General features: G+C 36.2%; 1 non-coding gene across 1 annotated transcript; it reads right to left on the bottom strand.

Moving 5' to 3' along the window:
• Positions 1-11,642: 11,642 nt before the first annotated feature.
• Positions 11,643-11,749, bottom strand: LOC124887491. Its single transcript, XR_007045264.1, has one exon. It is a non-coding gene; the product is annotated as a small nucleolar RNA R71 (small nucleolar RNA).
• Positions 11,750-18,420: the final 6,671 nt, after the last annotated feature.

Raw genomic sequence — 18,420 nt, 5'->3', positions numbered from 1 at the left:
AAATCCAATGGCCTATTTATTAAGGTATTATGATCAAATGGTTGGGGTAGGAAGAAATGAGGCATTATTGATGCGCTTATTCAACCTAAGCTTAAGCAGCAAAGCATTATATTAGTTCACTTCTCAAGAACTGAAAAGATAGTCTAACTGGAGAGTGTTGGCTAAAAGGTTTCTCGATAGATTTACATTTACATTGAGATAGCCGATACTTACTAGATCAGATTAAAGAGAAGAATGATGAGTATTGCTGAGACTATGCCTTTTATTGGAGAAAAAAAGATGCTAAAGTACAATCTCTCATGTTTGAGGAAGAAATAGTATTGGTTTTCTCTCGCGTTTAAGAGGGAGAATTTTATACCAGAATGGTATTTACGGTCCGGGAAACTTTCGCAGGTTTGGAAAAGATTGGGAAATCGTTTGAGGAAGGCATTCGAATAGGAAAAATTGTCAAAACCCCAACATTATCTGGATCTTATGCATTCCTAAAGAAAAAAAGAGAGGTTGTGACGCGGTCTCTACTAATTCTATTGATAAATTGAAGAAGAAATTCAAGCCTAGGAATGTTCTTTCCTCTCCACCATCACCAAGTTTTCAGCCTCTATTCTATGTCTAATACCAATACCAAGCTCTACTTCCAAATATCCAATCCCAATACCAAGCTCCACTTCCAAATATCCAATCCAAATACCAAGCTCCCCAAGTACCAAGTTCCACAACAAAATTATCAATATCATGTTCAAGCTACCTTTCCAAACAACCAAATAAATACCCAAGAGCCTCCAAACTATCATCAAGTACCTCCTACCACTAACCAAAACTAGTATAACCCCTTACGTCTAAACCTCAAAAAGAAACCTCCTAAAAAATTCACTCCATTGGTTGAAAGTCGTACCCATCTCTTTGGGAGATTAAAAAAAGTTGGTTATTTACAGCCTATTACATCAAAACCTACCAATCTAAATTATAGATTATTTCAAGCCGATCAAGTCTATGCTTATCATTCAGGAGCGGTCGGGTATAACACTGAAGTTACATCAACCTGAAACACAAGATCCAAGACTTGATTGATCAGAAGATTATCACTCTTCAGGCGCCGACACCAAATATCACCAGTAATCCATTGCCTAATCATGGGGGATCCAAGGTTAGCATGATAAAAAATAAAGGTGAATGGGTATCTAGCAAAACTATTACTAAGGTGGATTCAAAAAATCCCAAAAAGACAGAAAGAGAGAAGAAGATAGATAAGGTCATGGTTGCCTTAAGTGTATTGGGTAAGAATTTGGAAGGAATTATTGAGCCCATTACGATCCCAAAAAAATAATCTAAGCATGGGTTAGGATACCAACCAAGAGAGGAGGATGAGATTGAAGAAAAGTCAAAGATGAGTCTGTCTAAATTATTGCCACTCTTGTACCTGTCATTTCCTGTGCGTGAGATATCAAAAGATGACAATCTTGGTAGGGTGAATAAGGTTGCACCAGGAGAGTCTTTGAAAAATTAGACCTCCACTCCACTCATAATTCGTCGCCCATCGTGGTAGATAAAAGGGCAGTTACTAGTAGTTTTAAAAATTAATGATGATCCATAGAAGGCCCCGTTATCCACCCATTTATGTCTCAAATTCTCTTTTTGTGTTTTACTACTTTCAAAAAGGCATGGGGCCGTATTTGTGCAGGTCATGAGACATAGTTTGTATTCATTTCCCAAATTTCAATGAAAAGGCCACCCTTTATTTAAGAAGTTATTTTCAAATATGATTATATTAGTGTATTAGTGTTTTTTATTATCTTATTATCATCTAACATGTTTTGTTTCTATAGTAGTAATTCAAAACCTGCCAATGTCATGTCATGTCAAGGGTTAGACGAATAGAGAGATGGGAATGATGATCAATAGAAAGAAGGTGATGAGGAGTAGTTAGTTAAATATATGGAGGAGCTTAAAAGTCAAGAGAAGCCAGCCTGGAGGAAACTAGAATAGTCAACCTGGGCTATCATGATGAAATTAGAGAGACAAGTGTTAGTGTTCACTTAGCATAAGTATATTTGCTTGTTCCTAAAAAGATATGATGGGATTGAGCACTAACATTGTGTTGCAAAATTTACAAATCATTCCCAAGTTTGATCCAGTTAAGCAAAAAATGAAAAGAGTCAAGTCGGACTTAAGTTTCAACATTAAGGAAGAAGTGATGAAGCAAATTCAGTCTAAGGTTGTGGAGGTCAGGAAATATCCAACATGGCTGGTCAATAGTGTCTCAGTACCAGAAAAAAATGGCAAGATCCGAATTTGTGTTGACTACAGAGATTTGAATAGAGCCAATACTAAAGATAATCTTTCACTACCCAACATCCACATCCTCATCTATAATTATGTGAAGCATGAAATGCAGTCTTTCATGGATTGTTTCACTGGGTATCATCAAATATTAATAGATAAAGAAAATGCAAAAAAGGTAGCTTTCATTAAGCCTTGAGGTGCTTATCATTACTGGGTACTGCCGTTTGGTATCAAGAATGCTGGGGAAACCCCTTATCTACTTGTTTATGGGAATGAAGTTGTGATACCTATCGAGGTTGAGAAACCTTCCTAAAGGATTATTTAAGAAGCCGGATTAAGTAATGAAGAAAGGGTTCGCTCTCGCTATGAACAACTTATGTTGATTGATGAGAAGAGAACGGTTGTCGTGTGTCATGGTCAGTTTTATCAACACAGGATGATCCATGCCTTCAACAAGAAAGTAAGAGCTCAAATATTTGAAGTTGGGTAGTTGGTTCTCAAACACATAATTCCTCACCAAGAAGAGTACAAAGGCAAGCTCGCACCAAATTGGCAAGGACCATACATAGTTCGCAAGTTTCTTGTTTCCCTCGTTTATTAGTAATCGCCGTTATATAGTATTTGTTTTATGATATGTAACTGCCTAGAATCCCTATTCTTTAATGTTTGAACTACATTTGACCTGAATTCTCATGAAAGGGATAGGCGGCCTATGTCGGCTTTGGTCAACCCCTTAGGAGAATTTTTCTTTTCCTTTAATGTGCGAACTACATTTGACCTAAATTCCCAAGAAAGGGATACGTAGGCAGCCTAAGCCCGGATTTGGTCAACACCATAGGAGAATTTATACTTTTCTTTAATGTAAGAACTACATTTGACCTGAATTCCTAAGAAAGGTGTACATAGGAGGCCTATGTCGGCTTCGATCAACCCCTTAGGAGAATTTACCCTTTCTTTTAATGTACAAACTACGTTTAACCTAAATTTCTAAGAAAGGAATTTGTAGGCAGCCTATATCGGCATCGGTCAACACCTTAGGAGAATTTATCCTTTCCTTTAATATACGAACTATGTTTGACCTGAATTCCCAAGAAAAGGATACGTAGGCAGGCAATATCGACTTCGGTCAACCCCTTAGAAGAATTTATCCTTTCCTTTAATGTACGAACTACGTTTGACCTGAATTCCCAAGAAAGGGATATGTAGGCGGCCTATGTCGGCTTCGATCAACCTCTTAGGAGAATTTATCCTTTCTTTTTATGTATGAACTACTACGTGATGACCTGAATTCCCAAGAAAGGGATATGTAGGCGGCCTATGTCGACTTCAATCAAAGAATTAGATTTTTTCTATATACCACTAGTGTAGTCCTGAACTACGTTTGACCTGATTTCTATTTCAACGGCATACATAGGCGACCCAATTGCTCGGTCATATAACCCCAGGAAATGGAAACTGGGGCAGAATTTTAGAAAGAATCTTAAAAAATCACAACAGGAAGATAATCATCAAAAAAAAAGATGAAGACCCGCTGATACAAGATCAGTCACAAACATGCAATAATAAAAGAACTAGACTAAGGGAAAAAGGCATACCCGAGAGTGAGATGACAAGAAGTAAAAACACACAAATGCAATAAAATAAAGGATAGAAAATTCATATAAGATTATACAAACAATAAGAACCTAAGGATGTATCAAACCCTAAGACCCCTAAGATTCATATAAACAACACCAAGCTCTTACGTGAACCTCAAGGGAACCGGAATCCCAAAGCAATCCATGTTTCTAAATGAGTAACCAATACAAATTATTCCATATTTACCTCAAGTGATTCCATACTTGAAAATACACTCAAAAGAGTATTTCTCTCAAATATCATCAAAGTTAGAGAAAATAAACCTAATAAGAGCTATTTATAGTCTTAGTCTAATATATTACATAATGAAATGACCAAAAAGCTCTTAATAAAGACCTACATTCCATAGGTTCCTTTTTTCTCCAAATTAATGACAAAAAGGCCCTTAATGAGGGGTGGCCATGGAGTGCAATGAAGCTCTTATTCACACTTCAATACTTGTTCTCATGGTTAGGCAGCCCCCAAGCTTGAGTTTTTATGCGTTGGCCTCCAATGTTGTCATCGAAAGCTAAGATGGCTATTTGGCTCATGTCATCCTCCCCTTCTATAAAAGGATTTGACCTTGAATCTACACCTTCCAAAACTAAATAAAGGACAAACAAGCACAATATCCGCATAGAATGAGGGTTAGGGTTAGTACCATAAATCATAGCATCATGCCAAGGCTGTACACAATTCATATATAACCAAGCATCTTTCAAAATAGTGGAAGAAAAGTCAATAGTCAAAGTGTAAAAGAGTTGGCTACGAAAAGTATCAAGAAATTCCCCTAAGTTAGTCCCATTAACAAAATTACCAAGCAAATCATCACATGTTGCAAAAACTAAGGGTAAAATCAAGGGGTCTTTGGAATGTAGAATACCCTTCCAATCACAAAATCCCAAACACCTTTCCAAAAAAGAATCAATTTTTCTATCTACATAAGAGTGACAAAAAACAAGGAACAAGAGTTACTTATCAAGTGAAAACCGTAGATTCTTCTTGGAACAATAATTAGACTTGCCACCCGAAATAGGAAGGCTATACATACCATGCACATTCAATTTATTCCACAAGAAATCAATACCATCTAGGTAGGATTTGAAATCACATGTCTTTATAGCATAGTCTATTCTAGGGTAAATGTCATCATAATTCTAAGGAAAGCTAGAAATAGGAGGGGATAGGTACATACCTTTAGAGAAAAGACTTGTACTTTCCCTCTTACTTTCTAAACTTACACCATGAAAACTCATCCTCTTAGGCATCAACTTGGAAGTTGGTAAAGGGCTAGGGAAGAATGTAGAGAATAACAAGTGCTTGGTTTTGGCACTAAGTTCTCCCATTTGAACCCGAGGCTCCCCATCTTCACAATTCCTATCCCTCCTAATCATAAGGTTAAAATTCAAGAAATCTCCTTCTACAGGCCAAACATCTTCACTAGGAACCTTCATCATCAATCCACAAGGTACAAACACACTTTGTTCTTTCTCTACTAATTTATTTTCACCATCAATGCCATCATCCTCTTGATGGATTTCATCACCAACATTATTTAGGGTCACTTTACCCCCAACAAAGTAAGGACCACCCTCGACCAGTACAATGTTCCTTCAGTTAGGGCATTCACTAGCCTTATGACCCAAACCTGACATTTAAAGCAAACAACATCTTTAGAATTAGGAGTAGAAGATGGATTACCTTCGTGCCGTGGTTGATACCTTTGGATTTTCTTATCAACGAGCTTCTTTTATAAGGACTTGTAGTAATCCTTATTCTCTTCTACCTGGAGGAAATACAAGATTGGTAACCTTTATCAAAGGTCTTCTTGTCATTATTGTTCCTTTCAACCTCAATGGTCACTTCAACAAGGTCCTCCATTCGATCAAACTTGTGGACAACTAGTTGAGAAACAACTTCATAATCTAAACCACTCTTGAACTGAGATATGCAATGATTTAGGGGTTCAACAATATCAATATGAAGGTTCAAGTTTTGAAACTCCTCATAATATTTTTTCACACTTCTATCTCTTTGCCTCAAATTGTAGAGCCTTGTTAGGTGTTCTTGCTTGAACCTTTTCCTGAAATACCTCTATCTCATAAGTGCCTTTAAGTTATCCCAATCTGGAAGGTTAGGATTGTTATTTCTTTCTCTTTGCAATATTTTTGTCTCCCATCAAGTAGATGCACATTCTTCAAATTGATCACTTTTATGGGCGACTTTCTTATGTGGAGTTAACTCATTGAGTTAGGATATCCTAATGCATTATAGTTCCCAATCAAGGTAGATAGATGGGTCACTATTTCCATTAAATGCAGAAAGAGTGGTCTTGATGGAGTTGACACTCATGTCCCTACCCATATTCCCTACTTGATCCCATTGATGACCTTCTTGAGCTTGGAGATGGTGTCCCAAGTTTCCTCTACCATATATAATCGAACCAAACCTTTCTTTTCAGCCCCTATGTCCTCCTCTTTGAGCTCCTCTTCTATTTCACATAAATTCCACAAAGAGAGCCACTTCATTTAACTCCTCACCTCTATAAGGATCCTCACATTACACATCATCAATTTAGATTAGTTGGCTTCAGTTAAGTAGGGCTCTCGATATTTCTTTGGGTTCTTCATTTTGTAAAGCTTCTTGGTTGATTTGGTTTCAGTTGTTTGGATACGTAGGAGTTTGGTTGATGGGTTCGTGTACTTGTCTAAGCGTATTAAACATTTGGTAAAGTGTTTTCAGAGTTATAGTAGGGGCGGTGTTGGGAGCATGCCCACTAGATGAGGCATGGTAGTTTTTAGGAGTTGAGTGGGTGAAGTCTAGACGAACTTCCAAGGTGTCCATTCTTCTTGAAAGTGAACCTTCCATTCTAATTTCAAGTGATTTAAATCTGTTATTAACATCATGTTTCATGCTCATTAAGGCTGCCATCAAAGATTGCATGTTTACCTCTCCCGAAATACCTTAATCATCATCTCCCGGTGCGATTGTACCTAGCAAAAATTCTAAAACAAAAACAACAAACACATTAAGGTTAGTAAATCAACCTCACAAAGATCTCAAGCTCACACTTTTGAAAAGTCACTCAATTAGCATTGCAAGTGTAGTATCTCATTTATACTCCAATAAGATTACTTGGTACCAATTATGGCTTGAGGTCAGAAAGGATTCTTGTTTGGAGACTCAATTAAACAAAGCTACGAATGAAATTGAATCAAGAAACTACAACGAATCAAAAATGATAAAAGTACACAAATAACGTAAACACAAAGAAAACAGATTCAAAAACTAATCCACAACCTAGTAGATGATTACTAGTTATGAATTAGTACTAGAATCAAGAAATAAAACTAAAGAAACAGGGAAAAGAAACTTAGAATCTTAAATTTGAGCCTAAGGGTGAGTTGTACGGATTGATGACGTGGCCCTTTGGTTGGTAAAATTTTTTTGAAAAATTTAATGTTTTCAACTTGTATTGATCAATCTTCAATTTGGAAGAGTGGGATTTAGCTATAGGAGGAAAAAACAAAACTTGGAGCCTTTTTCAAATTCAAAAGACTTTGACTTTCCCTTGCATCTTTTTGGTAAGACACCTTTTTGAAAGCCTTTTGACTTTTTCCCTCTTTTGTAAGTCTTGGAATATGTCCTTTCTCATTTTTAGTAATAATCTCTTTTGTCCCTTTTTTTCTTTTGTATGTTCTTGGGATATGATTTCAAGACAAATAAGAGACCACACGCTTTTCCACTCTGTTTTAAATCAAACAACCACTTTTGAAGAATCTTCTTCAAAAAAATATGAAGATGGTAAAGAACACCAAGAATACTCAAAAGTGCACCTTAAGCTAATGACCTCCAAACTGAATGATTTTTAAATTTTCAAGCACACGTGAACTCCCAAACAACAATACCATGATTTTAAGACCAAATCTGAACCACAAACATCAACAACACACGTTCAAGATTGAATCCTCTATAACAAACATCAACAACACACATTCAAGCTCAAATTCGATTCTAGACTCTTTTAGTGTTAGTGAAGAAGGACGTAACACTAGAAACAATCAAAACACACAAAATCATCGAGATCTAAATTCGTCCAAAAGAAAAAATGAGACAACACTATTTTTTTATTTTTAGATTTTGGCTCTTTTTTTGTGTTGATTTTCTAAGTAACAATTCCAAGATTAATTTTTTTGGAACAAAATCAAACCTTGCTCTAATATCAAATGATATAAGATCAGCCACAAACACATAATAATAAGAGATAACTAGACTAAGTGAATAAGGCAAAGCCAAGAGTAAGATGACAAAAAGCAAAAACACATAAATACAATAAAATGAAGGATAGTAACTTGACATAAGATTATACAAACAATAAGAACCTAAGGGTGTGTCAAACCCTAAGACCCCTAAGATTCATATAAATAACACCAAGCTCTCACATGAACCTCAAGGGAACCGAAATCCCGAAGCAATCCACGTTTCTAAATGAGTAACCAATACAAACGATTCCATGTTTGCCACAAGTGATCCCACACTTGAAAATACACTCAAAAGAGTATTTCTCCCAAATATCATTAAAGTTAGAGAAAATAAACCTAATGAGAGATATTTATAGTCTTAGTCTAATCAATTACATAATGAAATGACCAAAAGGCCCTTAATGAAGTCCTACACTCCATAGGTGCCTCTTATGCTCCAAAGCAATGATAAAAAGTCCCTTAATGAGATATGTCCATGGAGCGTAATGAAGCTCTTCTTCACACTTCAACACTTGTTCTCTCAGTTAGGCTACCCCCAAGCTTGAGTTTTTATGCTTTGGCCTCTAATGTTGTCATCAAAAGCCAAGATGGATATTTGGCTCGTATCACCTGCAAAGACTTCAGATCCTCTCTAGCTGAGATCATATCAAACAACTTTAAACTGGGGAAAAAATTTTGAGAAAGTCTTCAACGATGCTGAATCCCCTAGCACCAGAGGTCAAAATCAAGTCTTGGAAATCACCAACTGGGACAAAGTCTGGGTAGACTAAATCTTCAGCTACGATAGAACTTCTGATAGAAAGCCCCAACGATACTAAATCCCTAACAATTCTCTGTCAAACATCATATATAGTTAGAACCATGAGGAAGACGTTCGTTGAGCTAATATATGACATGATTGGCAGAGATTTTCTAAAGCTTCTACAAGAATTTTTGACACTAGTTTCTAAAACTAAGATTGCTTTAAAAAAACTATTCAAATCTTTTTGCATAGTGATTGTTTATGCATCTATTGGAACGGGGATTTGGGGTGAAATTACCAACATGATGGAGTACCCAAAAGATGGCAAGGAGAAAACTGAGGATCGAAGGAGGTCAACACAGAGTACTTTTACTCAAGACTAATCATTTTTCTGTGGATGCAGGGATCAATACGCAAAGTTAGGAATCTTTTTCAAAAAATCCCCAAGTGAGTTGTGATCTTGGGCATATTTATATATCAAAAAACCACTTTTTAACTATATTTAGACTTGTTTTGAGAATGCAAATTGTGCTAATTATATTGAATTGTGAGCTAAATTATGTTTCATGGCTAACCGATATGATTAGAGATACAGGATAAATTTCTCATGGATTCAAAAGAAAATTGGATACATATCATAAGGATGCGAAAGACCATGTAGATCAAAGTCAAAAATATATGTAGATGCACAAGAGTAAGAAGAAAAAAAAGGAGCTGAGGATTGACAAAAAGAAAGAGATAAACTGGAGAAAAATTCCTATGACGCGACACTATCTCGACACATCACGATGACTGGTAAAAAGTGAGCCTTACCCAAAATTTGAAGAGCAATTTCCAATGCATCGATGCGATGTCAATACATTGTATCGATGCGTAAGTTCTATGCCTTAGAAAAAATTTTATTTACAACTTCTAGTGCATCGACATGATGTCAACGCTTCGCGTTGATGTGTAAAGTTTTAACACTTAGTCATATTTTTTAGGAACAAATTCCAGTGACACAACGCGATGTCAATGCATCGTGTGGTAAAGAACTTGACTTAGTCTGATATTTAAAGGTAAATTCCAGTACATCAATGCGATGTTGACGCAACGTGTTGGCTTTGTTGACATGATTATCAATGCATCACGTCAAGGCTTCAAATCTGGTAAAATTTTCCCAAGTATAAAAGGAACACGTGAGCATAATTCCAAGGACTTTTGGGCAAGCATAGTAGCGGCGAAAAAATATAGAATTCATTCTTTTAGGGTTCTTATTATTTCTTTTGAACTTTTTTACCTCAATACTAATTTTGGGTATGATTACTTACTTGTTTTTTATGTTTAATTCAAACATGAGTGGCTAAATACCCTTGTTCTGGGGTTGAGGTCAAGCACATGATTACTGTTTGATATTCTTTATAGTAGGTTCTTTTTGAATTATCACCTGGGTTGTTCTTAACGTCTTGAGCTTACTATTTTAATACTTGGCTGCCATTAGAATAAATTTATATTTCTATATAAATCTTGGAGAAGAATCATAGATTAGAACGAGAAAATTAAGGAGCAAGGTTCTTACTCTTTTATAAAATAAGGGGTTTGAATTAGAATCTAGGATAGGGATGTACCTAAAAGCCTTGTTTGGTTCAATTGCAAGAAGATTACTTAATGAATCTAGAAGAATTATTGTATCTCTATGGGAGTTGTAGCTGCAATATTCACTAGATAGAATATTTGAGGTTAGGAGACAAAAATCGTTGCCTAAACCTTGCGAACCAACAACCCGATAACCAATTAGACTACTATAAGAATGAAAATTTGTAAGATTGTTTGAAAAGCCTCAACCCTGGAATTCTTATCATTATTGTTTACAACCATTTCTTGCCTTTCTTTAGTCATAAACTTTTATTTTTAATTAATTAATTTATATTTTTATTGTCAAGTTTAAAATCATCTTGATACTTTACAACACTTAATTCTCATTGTCTAAAACTAAAAGTTGATTAAATTTCTAGTTGCTTAGTCCTTGTGGGAACGATATCTTATTGTCTAAATCACTATATTACTTGTACGATCATGTGCTCTTTGCGTGTACGTCTGAGTCGCAACAAGTTTTTGTCGCTGTTGCCGGGGACTAATATAATTAGTAAATTGCTATATTTTTGGTTTTTGATATTAAGTTTAGGTGTTAACAACATGATCTTAGCGACTGAATTTTTGTAGGTTTAGATGAATCTAGGACTGGTGAGAAATAGAGAATTGGTAGAGCCTTTTGCAGAACCAGAACAGATCTTTCAACAAAGGTGAAGAATGCCTAAATAAAGAAATGAACCATTTGATCCAAATATCAAAAATATTTTGCCTCTTATTATTCCAGTTATTCCTACTCAACCAGCTACTAGACCTGTTTGTGAGGAGGCAATCCCACTCACAAACAATGTGATGAGCAGAATTCTCAAGCCCGAACTAGGAGGTCGATTTAAATTGAAGCAGAATATGGTGTGATTACTAAATTCAGCGGGCAATTTCATAGCATTACACATGAAAATCCACAACAGCATGCACAGATATTCTTAGAAATAAGCGATACTTACATTCTTGAAATGGTGAGTTCTGATTATGTGAAGTTGATGCTCTTTTCCTTCTCTCTAATGGTGGAAGCAAAAAGGTGGTTACATGCTGAACCATAAATCTCCATTACTACATCGGAAGATTTAGCTCAAAAATTCCTTATTCGATTCTTTCCATCTGGGAAGACTGCATACTTGAGGAGCGAGATCTTAAGTTATAGATAGAAAGAAGGAGAGAATATCTACCAAGATTGGGAGATATTTAAGGTTATGCTCAGAAATTTCCCTCACCATTATCACTCAAATGATGTTCTTGTACATACTTTCATTGAGGGACTAGAGCCAAATACAAAAATTCTGTTGCATTCAGCAGTACGTGGATAGGATCTCAAGAAGACATATGAAGAATTGTACACACTGCTGAATTAGATTTCATAAGGTAACCCTGACTGGCATGCAAATTTGAGGAGTACTTCTAGAAAGTTTGAATGGGTATTGGAGGTATATCAATTTACTACATTACAGGCACAGATCGCGGCCATGCAAAATCATATGATTACTTAGCTTAATAACATAAAGTTAGGTGTTACACAACCAGCAGCCATAGTGAATGTAGTCCAATAGGTGAATTATCGGTATGAGGTTTGTGGAAGTGGTAAGAACACAACAGATGTATGTTCTATTAATCCAAATTTTGTCAACTATGTGGGAAATGCAAATTGGCAGGAATAACAAAATTTTGATAACGCGTATAATCCCAACTGGAGGAACCATCCCAATTTCTCATGGAGTGGAAATTAGGCACAGAATGCAAATCAGTACAAGGGAAAAATGCAACCAAATCAATAGCTGGCTCAGAACAATCAAGCTACTACTACTCAAACTAGAAATATGGAGGAATTAATGAAGCAGTTTATAGCTCAACAAGCGTAATTTACAACTAAAATTAAGACTCAACAGGCACAGTTTGCAGCTAAGTTAAAGAGTCAATAATTTCTTATGAGAAATCTAGAGTTGCAGTTGGGTCAAATAATAGGGGCACAGAATACAAGACCTTAAGGAAAATTACCTAGTGATACAGAGATAAATCCTAAGAAGGTAAATATGGTTACAACAAGGAGTGGAGTCCAAACTAAGAAAATAGTTTAGGAGCAGGGTAGTCCCACAATTAATGATGAGGGTGCTAAAGACAATGCAGAGAAAGAAGTTAAAGAAAAAGCAGCAAGTAAAGAAATTCATGTAGAGAAGAAGACTCTTTCCTTACCTCTTCCTCAAAGGGCAAGAAAGCATCAATAGGAAGTGAGTTACAAGAAGGTCTTAGATCTTTTGAAGCAGGTTCAAGTGAATCTTCCTCTTATTAACATTCTACAGAGTGTGCCAAAACATGCAAAATATTTGAAGGACATAGTTGTGAATAGGAATTGGTTGACCAAATATGCTATAGTTGCACTTACTCAAGAGTGTACGTCCAAGATTTAAAACAAATTGCCCATAAAGCTTAAGGATCCAGGTAGTTTTACCTTACAGATTACCGTTAGACAGACCATTAGTGCATGGGTATTATGTGACTTGGGAGCTAGTATAAATCTTATGCCTACATCGTGGTATCGGAGATAGGTCTTGGGAGTCCCAAACCCACTACTATTATTTTACAATTAGCAGATCGATCACTTTCTAGGTCAGATGGAATTATTAAAAATGTGTTATTGCAAGTAGGATCTTTAATCTTCCCGGTGGATTTTGTAATTCTTTACTTTGAGGCAGATCCAGTGGTTTTATTTATTTTAGGATGATCCTTCTTAGAAAAGGGATAGTCACTAATTGATGTAGCAGCCGAGAAAATGACAATGTGAGCGCATGATAAAGTAGAAGTCTTTGATCTGTACAAGGTGCTGAAACTGCCAGTTATATATGAGGATTTGTCATCTATATCAGTTATTGATCTTGCTTTGGAATGGCATTTGCTGTTGTCTGATGATCCATTAGAGCAAACTTTGATGGGTCATGATCTTTATGGGGATATGTAAGCATTGTAATTGGTCCAAGTTATGAATTTGGCAGTGATTGAGACGAACAAAGAGCCTTTCGAGCCATTAACTAGGCCAATTGGTCCATCACCCAAGGCCTCAGTTGAAGAAGCTCCTAACTTGGAGATTAAGGTTCTCCCTCCTTATTTATAATATATTTTTCTTGGTAATCAATATACTTTGCCTATTATTTTATCTGCAGGGTTATTAGATGTGCAGGTAAAAGAAGCCATAGTAGTTCTAAAGAGGAGAAGAAAGGCGATTGGTTGGCAAATATCTGATATTATAAGAATTAATCCAGCATTTTGCATGCATAACATCTACATGGAAGAGGGTCACAGACCAAGAGTATAGCAATATAGAAGGTTGAATCCTGTGATAAAGAAGGTGGTTAGAAAAGAAGTGATTAAATAATTAGATAGTGGTATTGTCTACCGAATTTCTAATAGCAAATGGGTGAGTCCAGTGCACTGTGTACCAAAAAAAGGATAGATGACTGTGGTAACTAATGATGATAATGAGTTGATCTCCACATGCATGGTGACCGGTTAGAGGATTTGTATTCACTATCGGATATTAAATGAAGCTACTCGTAAAAATCACTATCCTATTCCTTTTATTGACCAAATGCAGGATAGATTGGCAGGACAAGAGAATAATTATTTTCTTGATAGGAACTCTGGCTATAATCAGGTAATCATAGCACCGAAAGACCAGGAGAAGACCACTTTCACTTGTCCCTATGGCATATACGCATTCAAATGCATGCCCTTCGGCCTATGCAATGCACCTGCTATATCTTAGAATTGTAAGATGGCGATATTCTCCGACATGGTTGAATACTTTGTGGAGGTATTCATTGATAATTTCTCTGTGTACGGTAATTTTTTTAAAAATTACTTGCAGAATCTTGACAAAGTTTTAGCTTGATGTGAAGAGACAACCTTGGTGCTAAATTGGGAAAAATGCCTCTTTATGGTTAAGGAAGGAATTATCCTAGTCCTTAAAGTATCATGTAAAGGACTCGAAGTAGATAAGGTAAAGATTGAAGTGATTGAAAAGTTGCCACATCCAGTCATAGTCAAAGAAGTGCGAAGCTTTCTGAGACATGCAGGTTTCTATAGATAGTTCATTCAAGGTTTCTCAAAGATTGCAAGCCCCATGTGCAAATTATTGGACAAAGAGGACAAGTTCGATTTTGGGGATTATGGCCAAGCAGCTTTTGAAAAACTAAAGAAGAAGTTGATTGAAGCACCTATTTTGATTACACCAGACTTGGAGTTACCGTTTGAACTGATGTGTGATCCTAGTGATGTTTTTGTGGGAGCAGTTTTGGGTCAGAGAAGAGAAAAGGTATTTTGCTTGATCTACTATGCTAAAAAAGTGTTCAATGATACTCAAGTTAATTACACGATTACAGAGAAAGAGATGTTGACAGTGGTGTATGCATTTGACAATTTTAGATCTTACTTAGTTGGCACTAAGGTCATTGTTCATACTGACCATATTTCTATTAAGTATCTTGTGAATAAGAAGGATGCAAAACCTTGACTGATTTGGTGGATTCTGTTACTACCAGAATTTGATCTTGAGGTTTAAGATCAAAAGAGAGCTGAAAATCAAGTAGTTGAGCACTTGTCACAGCTAAAAAGTCAAAACCATATTATTGATGACTCTGTTAGAATTAAGGAAGAGTTTACTGATGAAAAATTATTGTCTTTAGATGCAGTTGAGTTCCCATGGTATGCTGATATTGTGAATTTGATACTTATGAGGTGTACCCTTCTGATGCCACCACACAACAAAGGAAAAAATTGCTCCATGATTCACGTGCTTATATTTGGGATGAATCATATCTTTTTAAGCAAGGTCCAGATGGATTTATTCGCAGGTGTATCCCAGAGGCTAAATTTTCAAAAATTCTTGAAAATTATCACTCATCTCCTTATGGTGGACATCATAGGGGTGACAGGACTGCTAGAAAAGTGTTGTAATTAGGTTTTTTCTGGCCTACATTATTTAGGGACGTAATTGCTTTTGTGAAGAATTATGATTAATGTCAAAGGGTAGGCACTATATCTAGGCGTCATGAGATACCCCTCAATAATATTTTAGAAGTTGAAGTCTTTGAAGTTTGGGGGATCGATTTCATAGGCCCATTTCTACCTTCAAAAAGCAATTTATACATTCTTGTAGTGGTTAACTACATCTCTAAATGGGTGGAAGTTATGGCTAGTTCGACTAATGATGCAAGAGTGGTGCTAAAATTAGTGAAGAAGAATATATTTTCCAGATTTGGTACACCTAGAGCGATAATTAGTGATGGAGGTATGCACTTTATCAACACCTGGATTAAAAATCTTCTTGCTAAATATGGTATCAGGCACAAGGTTGCTACTGTGTATCATCCCCAAACAAGTGAACTAGTTGAGGTGTCCAACCAGGAGAATAAGTAGATACTACAGAAGACTGTGAATGGACAGCAAAAAGATTAGGCGGAGAAGCTGGATGACGCACTTTGGGCCTACAAAATAGCTTACAAGATGCCCATTGGGACGTCTCCATATCGCTTGGTTTATGGTAAAGCATGCCATTTACCTTTGGATCTAGAACATCAAGCATATTGGACCGTGAAAAATTTAAATTTTGAGATGACAACCGTGGGGGAGAAATGATTATTGCAGCTGAATGAGATTGATGATTTTAGGCTTTATGCCTATGAAAATGCCAAACTATATAATGAGAAGACCAAAAGGTGGCATGATAAATAAATTGAAGAGAGAGTGTTTGAACTCGGATAACTTGTTTTGTTGTTTAATTCAAGGCTTAAGTTGTTCCCGGGTAAATTGCGATTGAAATGGTCTGGACCTTTTGAAGTGGTACAAATACACCTAATGGAGCTGTGGAGTTGTGGAATAAGAAGAAGAAGAAGGAAAAATTCCAGGTGAATGGACAGTGCATAAAGCATTACAGGGTGGATCATCTAGATAAGCACAAGGAGTCGATCATCTTTGCTGATGAGTAGTATTGAGTTGAGCCATGCCACGATGTAAAATAAGGCGTTGTGTGGGAGGCAACCCACAAATGTACTATAATAGGTAGTTTAATTTTTAGTAGTTTAAGAACAAAAAGAAGAATACAAAAGATGAGTCATGCCACGACCAAAAATAAGGCGCTTGGTGGGAGGCAACCCACTTTAACTTACATGATTTTGTTGTTTTTGATTGATGTGCAGAAATGAAAAACTTAGTGGAGAAAAAGAAGATAAGAAGATGATGAACATGGGCCTTTGAGTAAGTAAATAGGTGATACATGGTGAGAAAAAGGTAAAGAGAAAGAAAATATGCATTAAAGTATGGGAAATTTAGCCATAGAAAATTTTTTGGATGCAATTTCCAGTGGACCGATGCTATCTTGACACGTCTCATCGATGTGCATCAAGCCCACACTTAGAAAATTTTCTAAGGCTATTTCTAATAAACTGACACGATCTTGATGCGTCGCTTCAAAGCTTCAACACATTACATGATGCGTCACGTCGATGCTCATTAGATAACGCTTGGATAAATTTTTTGGAGAAAAATCCAGTAAATTATTGAGAACTCAACCCGTCGCGTCGCTTATCCATCACGATATATGACGTGTCGCGTCGACTCTTCATTTTTGGGTCACTTCTATATATATGACCTTAACCCATTCCACTCTTTTTCCCTAACCCTAGCTACGCTACCCTCTTTTTCCCCAAGACCTAAAATTGCTCCCATTAGAGTGTAGTCAATTTTTGTCAAATTTCAAAAAGCATCAACTTTATCTTACTTCTTTTCAACCAATACCAGGTAAGTTTTTATTTTATTTTTTTAGTCTTATGAACCCATGTGCTTTACTATTGTTATAAGTTTTATGATCTGAAAATTTGTTTGAGTTAAAATGACATATTCAAGGGTTGTGTTTAACTTATTGGAACTTTCATTAATTGTTAATTTTCAAACTTGTGCGATAACATTAGGAGGTGATGATGACATGAGGTTATTGTTGGTTTGATATTTCTCACGTGGAAAGCAAGTGCATTATGAAATTGGATTCATAATTTAATTGATTTGGTTACTCTAAGGGTTTGAGATCTAAATTGATTGATAATTGAGTGTTTTGCTGTGCTATGTGTTGAATTTCAATAATTTGGGATGTGTTTGATTCACTATATGATAACAACTAAGTGTGGGGTGAATTTCAATTTCACAACACCTTAATAGTAGCTATGAGGGACTGAAGTTAGTGTTAGTAAAGAGAGGTTATATAGTCATAATTGGAGGTGTTTTTGTGGAAAATTATTCATTAGTCATTGAGCTGAGATTGTGAATTATGCCAACTTCAAAATGTCATTGTGTGTTAATGTTGAATAAATGATGATATGAACCTATGCTAGCAATTAAGTGTGGGGTAAATTTCACACTTAGTGGTGGCTAGTTTTTAAGGTACTTTCTTTATATGTTTGTGGGCTATTATTATTGATAGGTACAATTTCAATCAGCCATCAATAACGAAGCAAGGGAAAGAGTCCAGCTGGACCATATGATCTTAGGCATAAGAGGAGTCGTAAAATTGACCGGGTGCCTGCAGCCCCATAGTTCCTAGGGGTCAAAAGAGGTTCAGAACTAAGGCTGTGGTTGCTGCAGAACGAAACTAGAACTCTCAACATAAAGAGTCAAAATATTCAGCCGATTAATTCATTAATAGGGAAAGCTTGATGAAAGAATATCCATCAATGGTGAGAAAGATAGAGGCCCAGCACATGAATTTTCTCTTTGAGCAGCCAGGTGCATGCCTAGTTTGGGAATTCTATGTGAATTAGAACTCGAAAGATTCTGAGGATGAGGTGCGTGGTCATGTGATAACTTTCACTGCGAATACTATTAATGAGTTGCTAGGTGCACCATTTGCGGATC

The sequence above is a fragment of the Capsicum annuum genome, chromosome 9 (assembly GCF_002878395.1).
Source record: "Capsicum annuum cultivar UCD-10X-F1 chromosome 9, UCD10Xv1.1, whole genome shotgun sequence".
NCBI lineage: Eukaryota > Viridiplantae > Streptophyta > Magnoliopsida > Solanales > Solanaceae > Capsicum > Capsicum annuum.
Note: the sequence above shows the minus strand (reverse complement) of the source record. Positions and strands in the feature narration are given on the sequence as shown.